Here is a 13,548-nt window from a genome sequence, read left to right on the forward strand (position 1 = left end):
TACGTAGATTTTATGCAGATTGCAAGTACCAGGTATTGACTTCCCTAAATTTCCAGGATGAGCATACCCTATCACATTATCTTAATGGTAAGAGAGGGGAGATAAATTCTTAAAGTCTAAATCCTAACCTTTGAACCCATTTTTCCTTGAAAATTATGACAAGTGTCTGAGTTACTTTCTGAATGCGTCATATGACATTAATTCATGATCATAACCCTTTAGTCTGATCTTGTGTGTGTTTTTCTATGATGTGTTTTCGTATTCTAATTTACATGTCTTTGGTGATTTTCTATTAATTAAGTCAAACTAAATTATTAAATTAATGATTTAATTTAATGGAAATTTATTATGGTATTTTTAGCATTTAATTATATTTAATTAATTAAGAAATTAATTTTTAAAAAAAGAATTAATTTTAAAGATAAAAGTTATAAGTTTAATTTTAGAATGTGATAATATTTATTTAATTTAATAGTAATATATTTAGAGCTCATTTTTAAATAAATGCTAAATACTATTATTATATAAGTTAATAAATATTTTATCAATTAAACATTCAAAAATAAATTAAGTGAAAAAGATATCATTTTATTAAAAGTTTTAAGATTGCATAATGTGTGCATGAGATTAAAATTTACTAAATTAATTGAAAAGAGAAGTCAAGTGAAAATTAAATAAAGTTAATTTATAATTCGTTAAACATGCATGAAAAATATAAAGAAAAGATAATAAAGAGTTGAAGTCTGGCGAGCAAGGTGTTCTCTAGGGTAATCACACAATTATTGCCCCAATTTTAAGAGAGAACTCCATATCACAATTTGGGGGTTCATTTTTGAAGGACCAAAAATTTTGGAAGAGGAAAGGATTTCGAAAGAGAGAAGGTTTTGAGAGGAGAAATTTCTCTCATAATTTTCTTGGGTGTAGCGATTAGCATCAGAGTCCAAGTAGATGCTTGTGATTATTCACACAATTTATTACACTCTTTTCTTTCCTGTCTTCGTCATGATTGTCGAATGGTTATCTAAATAATTCTTGTGACAAATTTTTTAGTATTGTGAATTTCTAATATGTATGTTTTTTATTAGGAAAACAGGTTTTGAGAGGACTTGAAACCCCATACAGATGGATTTTGACGGGGATCCAGAACCCACAAGACGGGATGCTTCCTAGGATAGGGACAGATTCCCAAATCCAGAAGAAAAGAACAGTAGCCAAGAGAAGAAGAACATCCACAAAACAGATTGCAAACAGAGGTAATAAAGGAGCCAAAGACCCCAAACTATTACTAGATCAGCATAGAGAAAAAACCACTAACAACCTGCTCACTCAGGCAACATCCAGGGCCAACAAACAAGCTAACCACTAAAACTATTCCACAAAGATAGGAAGATAAAGCTAGAGCAGCATGCAGGGCCAGGAGGAAAGAAACCCCCCTTTCACACTGATACAACTTGCCAGACAATGGATGAGAAAGTTAGAGATCATTGGCATACACACGACTCTCCAGATATGGACAAGCCCAAAAGGGTTTTGAAAGGCTCCCCCAACCTTTAATGAAGAGGAAGGAGAGAGGAACACTCCCCTCACCACCTATTCACAGCCAGCTCGACAAAAAATAATACGATCAGTGATCACAGGCTTTAAAGAAAATCTCCAGCAGTGGCCACCCAAACCTCCTAATCTCTAGCCTGCCTCTTCCAACCAGCTTCTTGCCACCTCTATAAGTTGAGCCTCCACCTCTAAAAGAACTTCCACCTCAGAAGGAAGTATGAAAGAGGAGTGAATATTCAGGGAACAAAATCCAAAGGTCAGGAAGAACCACCATAGAAGCCAAGGGATAGCCTCGCAAAGGCCTCCTCGCGAAGGGATTTGAGAATGAACATCTCCTTCCAGCAGAAAAAACCATAGCAAAAGATAAATAACAAGAAATAGAGCAGCTACATCATAACACTTTGGGCATAACCCAGATAACTTCCCCGTAGAAGAAAACTCACCTGGACACAACTAGCCACCAAAAGACAATATGAAAAGAGGAACCTTCCAAAGCAACTGAGATCCCTCCTGCAATAGCAATCCTCCTCTATCGGACTTGTGTCCACCTCCATAGGAGCTTTCACCTCCAAAGAAAGCCAGAGTAAGGGAACCAAGTGACAAGAAAAGCACCCCCACCATATTGCTTAAAGAATAGAGCCCACCTCTAAAGGGTTTGACCCCACCTAAATAGGGGCAAGGCTGGAAGAAATCCAGGAGGAGCATGATTTTTAGGACCAACAAGGAGCCCGAGCCAATAGAAAAATCTGAAAGACCAGGATCCACAAGCACCCTTACCCAAAAAGCCACAACCCCAACAGCCTCCTTCACCCCTGCAGCGTCCAAGGCCAAAATCTCTACAAGAATGGTAGAGGACCCTATGAAAAGGAGCCCAGGCACAAGTAGAGAGAGAGCAGCCACTGAAACCCGATGAGAGGCAGCCAACCCACTCTCCAACTCCCCGACAACCCAAATAATAGGGAAAGTAACCTCCCCCCAGCAAATATAATCTAGGAGAGCAGAACTCCCCGCATAAGGAGACACAAAGGAGGAGAGAGGAGATCCCCAAACACAAAGCCAGCAGCCCCCATCCTCAAGACCACCCACAACCCCATGAATGTTAGATCTTCTATACACAAGAAGATTAAAAGATCAATATATTCCTTCTTTAGTAGATTTAAAACTGGAAATTGAACGGGGAAGGGTTTTGTATTAAAAAAGAAAATTTAAATAAAGAATTTAACCAGTTTGTCATATTTCCCCTCTCAGATTAAGGCTCAAATTTTGTATTAAAAATATATATTTTAAATAATTTTAAAGCGAGGTTATTGTCTTCTTTAAAATTTATATATATTATTAAATTTAATAAAATAAATTTATTAAAAATATGATTTGTAAAAATATATATAATTTATTAAGGGAGAGTGGGTTCGACCCACCTCCTCCCCTCACCACAAAGCAGTGGTACCCCTTGCTGATTGTATGGTACTACGACAGCAGTGGTACATACCACTATGGCCACAGGCACCCTACGACAGCAAGTGGCCATCCTTTTTAAAAGGGTTGATGGCTTTATTTATAGTGTCAATTTATTAATTTGAAAATTTTTATTTTTATTAAATTTTATTTTATTTAAAAAAAATAATGTGTTATTTAATATTAGTTTTAAATATTATCTATTAAATAAAAATTTATTAATTTTTTTAATTTTAAAAATAAACTAAAATATAGTTATTTTATATATTTAATCATTAATTAGTTTAACATAATATAATAGAATTCAATTAAGTATAATTTAATTAAATTTATTTTAATAATGAAATCTAGCTAATAAGGTTGTGGATTTACTTAATTTTTATTAATTCTGATTTTAATAAAATTACAAGTTATTTTATTGAAAATCAATAAGAATTATTTTAGTAATATAAATAAATACATAAATTATCCTTAGAGTATATTGGAAATTGACTCAATATATTATGGGGATAATTCTATTTTTTTATTCAAATAAATGAATGGGTTAACTTGTAGGGTAAATTAAGAATCTCTTTTACTTGAAACATGTATTGAAAAAAATGAAAACTGAAACCTTACATTTAACTTAACTATATGCTTTCAAAATCAAACCAAACTATGAAACATATACTATGATATTTGTATGTTGTCTATGTTTTGGGTTTGGATTGACTAGAGTGTTGACCAGTTTTAGGATGTCTACCAGAGGCTTTGGGAGTTCTATGATTGTGGTATTATGTTGAATTGATCTTGATCTTTTAAACTCAACCATGATAATGTGTTGGTATGCTCTATGATGAGTTGTATTCATTGTTTGTTATTGATTTCTAGTGTTCTTGTGTGAAGCTGAGGTTAATGTTATGACATATTTAACTTAACCATTTTTGAGTCTTTGATCAGTATTTCTTGGGATTCTTTCTAGATACTCATAGAGAACTGATGTGTTATTGTGAATAATCTTTTGATACTTTCTAGTCACTTGTATAGGACTGAGGTGATTTTATATGATTCTTTGATTTATACTTTAATGAGCCTAGGGTAGGTTATCTATATGTAATGTCGAGAAGTGGCTTACAATGGAGGTTGGGGCCCTAAGTGGCTACCAAGGTAACCCATTGTAAGTTATTTAATAAGTGAAAACACTACACTAAATGAGAGTAAAATGAATCTAATAAGAGTCTTTGTATGTTCTCGTCCATGCCTCGAGTGCTAGTATAGCCTAGGATGGGAGTAGAGAGAACACTTGGTTGCAACCTTGCATCATTAGTATGCCTTGTCAGTATGAAAGGATACTAGTGCTATATAGGATCACTAGGGGGTCAAGGTCCTGAGAGACTGCTAGGTTAACTCTAGCATTGATTCATGCAATCACACTTACTTTCTTACATAGTAGGTCTCCTACATGTCTTGTGTGCCTCTAGGTCTAGATGTCGATTTATCTTGGAACCTTTGAATTAGATTACTTTTAGGGTTTCTTGAACTTAGCGAGTACTTGTGATATTTGGATTGATATCCTGTTTGGGACTTGAGACTATCTCCTTAGCACGGTGGGAGTGGACCTTTTTGGGTTACCATGTGGTCGAATGGTAGTGATTTTTACTCTTACCATTGAGATCCATCTGTTGATACCGTGGTTGGAGTTTCTTTGTCTACATTTCCTTTCATTCTATCTCTATGTATTATGATGGATGGTTGTACCTTTATGATGGATAGTTATATCTATATGATGGATGGTTTCATTTATTGTCTTGTACTTTGTATCATGGATCCAAAAGGGATGATGTAATCTATTTTTATAAATGTATATTCCTTTAGCCTTTCATGCCCTGTGACATGTACAGTGGATGATTGAGCATTCCAAATTTTATTGCCAAGTGGCATTCAAAACAAATGTATAATATTTAAATGGACTTTGGACTTTTAATTATTATTTCATATGGATGTGATATTTATTAGACTTAGTATTAATTATATTTAAATGTGATTCAATGTCCTGGGATCCTTAAGGAATACAATGTATGATGTTTGCTTCTATATGATTGTATGTTCTTGCTTTTGCTACTTTATGTTTGATGTGTTTGTTATTCTTTCTTATCCTTTAAAAATATATATTTGGAAAACTTAGTAAAACTTTAGGTTAATTCTTTTGGATCCCTTGGTAGGGCATTACAACCCTGACCATGATTTTCTTCTTACCATAGAAAAAAAAATTTTATAGTCTTTTTGCGGATTTTATGTTGGAAGTGATGGATGAAATTTGAGGGCACATGGCTATTTTGGTATGTTATAAAAATAACAAATGGTAGCTAATAAAAACTTCCCTGTCTCATATCTCTATATTGCTTATCTATTCAATAGTATAACTGAACTCATATTAAAGATCTATTAAAAATATTTAATTTGATCTTATATTTCTTAACATAAAATAAGAAGAAATATAAATTACATAAAATGATTGTACTTATTATATAATAAATAAATAAGAGTCAATTCAAATTAATATTAAATGTTAAAAAAAGATTACACATGTATAGGAGGGTGGTTATGAGATATAAGAACCATCTAGAATAATTTATCATGGCAATATGCTAACAAATAGAAAATCTAAAACTCCCCAAAGAATGACATATTACTAAATGAAATAATAAAATGATAAACTTTAAAAAGTACAGTTGCTTCAAAATCAATAGGCTTATCTGGCTTCATGCCTGATAAAGCACTAGTTGCTAAAGAACTGGTTATTGCCAAAATGGAGGAAACTAAACGGAGCTATTATCATGCTGAAGAAAATGAAGATATTGTTGACCAAAGGATTTTTCAAAAGCCTGTAGAAGTTTGTCAACCACAAATGGCTAATATAGAGGCAGAATTAAATATAATAAAATCTGAAATCAGGTGTCTCAGAAAAGAGTTTGAAATAAAGGGTTTAAAGACACTATATTCATGAGAAAGTAGTCAGTTATCTGATTTGAACTTGGATCCAATTATGGATGATGGATCGCTCATAGAGGAATGTTGTACAAAGAATTGTGAAGATGGTGCTATTTTCCAAAGCAATATTAGTGAGGAAACCGTGACACCCATAGAAGATGAAGCCAAACATTACAAGAGTTGGCACTTAAATCCAACACCTAAAATACCAAATGGAATGACCTGAGCACAAAGAAATTGCTTTGGCAAAAACTACCCTTCTGTGTTCATTTTCTGCCAGAGAAGCCATTTTGATATTTTCCGCCGGAGAAGTTGCTTTGGCAGAAACTACCCTTCTGTGTTCATTTTCTACCAGAGAAGCCATTTTGATATTTTTTGTCGGAGAAGCCATTTTGGTATTTTCTGTCGGAGAAGCCATTGTGATATTCTCCACAGGAGAAGCCAATTTGCCATCACAAGTACAAAGCATTTCATTTTGCAAAATGGGTGAGCTCGATGAAGGACCATAGATGAATATATGTTTGTTGAATCGCAAAATTCTGTCAGTACATGTGAACTATTTGAAAGAATGCCTTGAGAATGGTTTTCTCTAAATTAAAACCAAGTTTAAACTCTGAACATCCTCTTCGCACTGTCCACAACAAATCATTTTGTAGAAGATCAAAATTTCCATCACTCGATGGAGATTGGTAACTTGTATTTAAGACCACAGATGAGATGTGTCGAGCTATAGACTTTCATTTGTGGGTGTGTGAAGCTACCAAGGAAAAAAGAAATAGTGGCCATCCTCTCGGCCCAAGACCCACAAAACCATTTGATAGAATGCCTAAATAAGTAAAATCGATCAAAGAAAGCATAATTCTCCCCATGCTATTGAGCTGTATGTTGATAAAATGGAACTTGTGTGTATCATGAAGACAAATTTCTGATGGATTGACTCCATTTTTCTGTCTTGCGTCATTGTACAATCCACCAGCCACGTGCATGATCAAGGTGTGGAGAGGAAAGTGTCTTAGATATCACGCATCCACTCTATTTGAAAGAGGTCTCGATTGTTTAAGGTTATAAAGGAAGGAACGATATACACCAAAATCATATTGCAGCTTGATGATTAAGAACACAAGTGAAAGGTTCGATGAAGAGATTAAAAGATACGAAGATATTGATTCCCTTATAGAAGAGATATACTCATGGCTAGCAAAGACGTAAAAGCCATAGAAGAACATTCACTAAGTTTTGTCTGCAAAATGAAGATAGATTATGAAGATTGCAGAGTGAGAAATATGATCAAATGCCTAACCAAATGCCAATAGTCTTCAGTGGTCGGTTAGCTCAATGGAGGGACTCGAAGGGGAAATGTCATCTTCAATACTATGCCAGGGCATTATATGAGTGCATCAACACTAATGTGGGCAAGCAGTCATAATGAGACACTCTTGAACAATATACAAGTTGATGTTGATGCTCTTTATGAATGCCAGCCTAAAATGGGGACTGGCTATCTTTGAACCTTTCCTTCAGAGTTATTTGACTGCGCTGAAGCAATTCAACCTATGTGGGTACCATATTATACCATTCACAAGATCATGGCAGGATTATTGGGTCAATACGGGTTTACTGGCAGTGACCAAGCATATAAAATGGTCATATGGATGGCTGACTATTTCTACAATCGTGTCCTAAATGTTATATCAACATATACAATTGAAAGTTGTTATTGGGGCCCAAATGAGATATGGAATCATAGGTGACCCTCTTTATGAGGAAATTGCAATGTACTTATGGACATAGTTAATTCTCTGCATAGCTATGCCACTGGTGAAACATCTGCTGGTGAATTTTGGACTGATCCAAAGCAGCTTTGTAGCACACTTGGGAAGATAAAGAACCCAAATAGACCATCTAATATGAAAAAAATAAGGCATCCGTAACATTACTTTGAAAACATATATTGAAGGACATATATTTAAATTGAGCAGATAGTGCAAGTTGTGATGGTAGGTTGGCTTATTACCATCTATTTTTGGGAGACACCACTTATTTCAAGATCCAGAGTCTTGCCTACAGTAATAGTGCAGATGAATATGCAATATAAAAAAGTTCTTGTGTGAAGTATCTTCCTATATGAAGAAACCATCATGAGTTTGCTCCTTAAATATTTCAACTTCATCTAGGAACTTTTATCTTTAAGAAGAGGTTATGGAAACAATTTTATTATTCGTAGACAATGGCATTTTCCAATGACCTAGTAAATGTCAATTCAAAGTACAACAGTGTGGATTTTTATCAGATGGCTAAGATTTCTATCACTCCAACTTTTGTGCTTTCAGAGTTTCTCATTTTCTAAAAGAAAGTTTCTATGCAAAAGGTACTAGCATTGATAGTGTTTCTGTGAGAGTGGTTATTGCAACTATAACAGATTTGCAATTCAACTTATTGAGTGCTTTGACAAAAAGGATGTGGAGAATTTGAAAGAAACAGTTATGAAACCAAAGGTCACCGTGGGAGAACCAAAGGGTTGTAAAGGAGATTATTTATTGTCATGTTTTTTCGGGAAGACAGGTTCTTCTTTTCTGCAAGGGTAGGATTGCTAGAGTAGAGGGGAGGGCATTTAGTTTTCTGTATTTTTCGTTTATGCATGTGAGATTGACATTCAATTTTTGCAATAGAATTGTATATAGATTGCAAGAAAATATAATCAGAGGGTTGTGTTTGTTGTGTTTTAAAACAAGAAAGGTTTTGTTGTGAATCAGAGTATTCGCCATCACTTTTTCTAATTACTTTCTATCAGAGTGTTGTTATAGTCAGTTTTGAACACTTTCTTGCATTCTTATTCAAATAATGAATGGCTAATAGATCAGAGTAATGTCATTTGTTCAAGTTGTAAAGATTAGGATGTTAAATCTTCATTTCCATTTCATGTCATTGCATTTTCATAATTAGCAACATCATTGCATTACCAATGTCGAGAAGTCATAGGAATTGTGGGTTCTTGGTATTGGCTAGGTTTAGGAACTAAAATCTGCCTGAGTTAGTTCTGTCTAGGGCTGGCTTGGTTTTCCTCTTCCGTTCTCGAGTCAAGAACGTACCCAATTAGTTTAGGAACTAGTAAATTCATTGCATATCATTCTATAAGGGATCTGTACCTTTCAATTCAGAGGAAATCTATCAACCCCATGATAGATTATCCAACTGTTGGCATCTAATTGTTCTTTTAGATTTGGGCATTTTGGGAGTTTATTCAAAAGAACAATCTGTTTACCAACATACTTTTACAGTAGTGGCTACATTAGAATGTTCTCTATCAATTTTTATCCTTGTGTAGAAGAATGTTTGTAGTATTTATATCTTTGTGAATCATTTTTAGGGTACAATATTTAGGCCTGGCTTAAAGATCACATACTAAGAGTTGACACTTAGTGTGGGCCCATAAACTTTACAACTCTATTATATTTAGTATGTCTTGTTTAATCCTTTGGTTTGTGGACTAATTTATCAGGGATGGGTGCAGAAGTTGTCAGCCAAATTTAATATTCTAAATGAAAAGCACAACTTACCATGGGACCCACCGATGTGAACTTCACCTCCAAAATAACGTAAGTTTGAATTCTTCTTAGAAATTTATTATTAGAATATTTTTTAAAAAGACATTTCATTCATTTTATTTTATATGTTTAATTTAATAAAAAAAATAATTTAAACTTTTTATATTATTATTTATGAATATTTATTTTTTTAATTAAGATTTGATTTTTAAATTTATTTTTAATTCTAATTAATCATAAATAACAAATAAATCTTTTTACTAGATCAATAAAAAATAAAAAACTATTTAAAATTATATTTCAACATTAGTTATATTTCATTATATAAATATCATTTGTAATATTTATTTAAAAACTTATTAAATATTTTATTAGTTGTATTTTAATATTTTTGACAACTTTAATCTCACACATCCCATAATTATAAATTTGTAATTATAATAAATATATAAACTAAACAAAGAAATATAACTTACACTAAACTATATTCCTATTACAAATATTTAAAAAACTTAGTTTCCCATAAAAATAATATCATTAACTAATATGAAAAATAATTGTAAATATAAAACTAATACAAATAATAACAATATTAAACAGTATTATAGGAAAAGTTATTGAATTATTTGACTATCAATAGTTTTAAAAAAATTATTGTTTAACTATTAATATTTATAAATATTTTTATAATTTCAATAATCTAAATCTTAACTATCAAATTGTAATCTTACACCTAATCCTAACAACTATGTTGTCATTGTCATATAACATTTAAAAAATAATTATTTTTAAATTTTTGAAAGTTATATTAAAAATATTTGTATAAATTTAATAGTTAAAAAATATCAACCCAAAATTTTATTTTCTAAGTCCGAATAATCTTTAAATTTTATCTTAATACTCAATTATAATTATAAATATTTAAAATAAAATTTTATGCTTTATATTATCAAATTGATTATCCGACAATTATTTGTTTTAATTAAAATTAAAAAATTATACAAATTATTTCATTTTATAAAGAAAATATTACATTCTAACAAAAATCAAATTTTTGAAAATGGATAAAATATATAAATTGCTTTGTATTTTATATCCAAACTTAATTTACTTTATAAATATTATCTATAATATTTAACTTATAAGATATACAAATTAAATTTATATTTACCAATTGATTTCTTTTATAATTTGATTATATATATATATATATATATATACTTATATAAGTATATATATACATGTATATACGTATATATATACATGTATATACATATATATACATGTATATACGTGTATATATATATATATATAAGTATATATATATATACACGTATATATGTGTATATATATGTATATACATACATATGTATACATATATACATATATACATACATATGTATATACATATATATATACACATATATATACATGTATATATATGTGTATATATATACACCTATATATACACATCTATATACACACACACATATATATATATGTATATATATACGTATATATATACATATATATACACACATATATATATATGTGTGTGTGTGTATACGTGTATATATAGGTGTATTTATATATATATATATACGAGGCTGGATTTTATGCTTATGCCCAGGTTAAGCCTTCTCCTTGAGAATCTCCAAACTTCGCGCGGCACTGGCGATCCCTACTTCTAATCCACCGTAAGATGCAACCATTTTCGTTCACCCAGACTACAACTCCCCTTAACTTCATCAAGTGCCCCCACACCTGACTGCCTAAACATACAATCCTGCAGAATAGAAGCGCATGCCAAACCACCCTTACTCCTGGTTCTCTTCCTTTGGTGCTCCACGCATGCATCCTCGAGCTACAAGCTCTACCCCTATTCAACCTCCACGTTGAACCCCTACTCAGCCTTCTGATATATTCACCATGATGTCCCCCATAAAACCACCACACTTCAACATCGGCCATATGTGATCTCAACTCCTCGAATCTCTTGACTACCTCCTGATCACCACGCCACTCTTGGAATGCACAGAACTACCAAAACTCCCCTTGCTCAACTCTACTAAATCCCCAAGCCCAACACTATACCATTGCATCAAGAACCACTATTGACTCCCTCGCTGAACACTGCATTCACATTGGCTGACTTAGACCCGCTGAGTACTCCCTAGCTCATACACATCCTTCCCAAGAACACTCGACACCATCTCTGCACCTCTCTGAACCTTCCAACTCAATAAGCATACTCCCAGAGCATACTCAACACCTCCACGGTACCTCTCTGAACTTCCTAGCTCATACGCACACCTCTACGGCATACTCGACACCCTTATGGCACCTCTTTGAACTTCCTAGAGTCCTCTAGTTCAATTCCTCATGCTATCCTATCATGACTATGTCTCCAGAACATTCCACCTCTTGTTGGTTTCCCTAGCTCCACCCTAAACCCTTGAAGCCCAACACTTTTTCCCCATGGAACTATTGACTACCTTAGCCAAACTCTGGATCCTCACACTGAGCCTCAATTGCTTCAACCCCAAGTCTGTCTACATGCCTTGTTGGTGACCCTCTTGTTCTCATACACCCAGTGCATTCAAACCAACCCCTTCATGCATCCATGCAATCTTCTACTCAATCCATGAATCCCCTTGCATTGCAAAACCTACTTGAGTTCCACACCTTAGCTCCATGATCCACCCAACCCTGTTGGACACTAGACTTCTTAAGCCAACTCGGTTAACACTTTGTAGCTTCACCTTTGAACCACCTCACTCATCTATGTCACCCATTTCAATCATGCACCACAAACCTTGCTCCTAGCCATCCCTCATGACTCAACTCCTTTGATCCATCCCCAATGACTACCTCTTTTGATACTTGATACGAATCTACCTAATGACTCGGCTCACCAGGAACCTAACCCAAAACACTTCATCCCATTCGCCATACTAGACCACCTTGGCCTTTGAGATCCAATCTCAATGCAAACTCACTCAACCAAGCACCCTGGATGTGCACCCAGTGCCACACCCAACTGACACTAGCACTACCCTCTGCGGATACACCTTAACTCAGTACCATGCCTCGCCTGCACCACAACTATGCTAGAGGGAACATCTCATAGCACAACCCCAAGATCACACCTCAGCCCAGATCAAACACCATGCGTACACCACAACTATGTTGGAGGGAACAACTCACAACATAGTCCCAAGCATACACCTCAGATCATGTCTAGGACAAGATCCCACACCACAACCATGCCTGCCCAACACACGACATAGTCCCATTTACACCTCAGCTCAACCCATGCCTTGCTTACACCACACTTGTGTGCACCCAGCTTTGCAACACAGGCCCATCCAACCTCTTAGTTTCATCTTGTGAATCAACAACCCCTTACATCCTCCCCCACCTAAAAACAGGCGATGTCCTCAACATCGACACCACTGTCGCAACCTATCGCATGGATCTATAGATGTCTTGTGTTCCAAACACTTGTTGTCGTCATCACCATATACCTCTGGTGCACACCATCTGTTTCCACAACATACTTGGTGCATGTATGTGTGTGTGTGTGTGTGTGTGTGTATATATACACACATATATATATACACACATATATATACATATACATATATATATATATACATATATATATATATATATACATATATATATATATATGTATATATATATATATGTATGTATATATATATATATATATGTATGTATATATATGTGTGTATATATATATGTGTGTATATATATATACACGTGTGTGTGTATATATATATGTTACTTTTTATGATAAAATAATTTGTAGAAGTAAAAATAAAAATAAAATATATAAATTGATTAAAAATTAATAATCAAACTAATATAGGTGATCTTAAAAAAATGAAAAAAATCTTTCATTATTATTCAAATTAAAACTTTTACGTGGCTCAACTTCCAATATATATGTTGCAATGTTTGTATGATGCATAAAACTATTAAAATGATGTCACAATTTCTAATG

Source organism: Cupressus sempervirens, chromosome 1 (genome assembly GCF_028749045.1).
Source record: "Cupressus sempervirens isolate cs-2001-9-10 chromosome 1, ASM2874904v1, whole genome shotgun sequence".
NCBI classification, from domain to species: domain Eukaryota; kingdom Viridiplantae; phylum Streptophyta; class Pinopsida; order Cupressales; family Cupressaceae; genus Cupressus; species Cupressus sempervirens.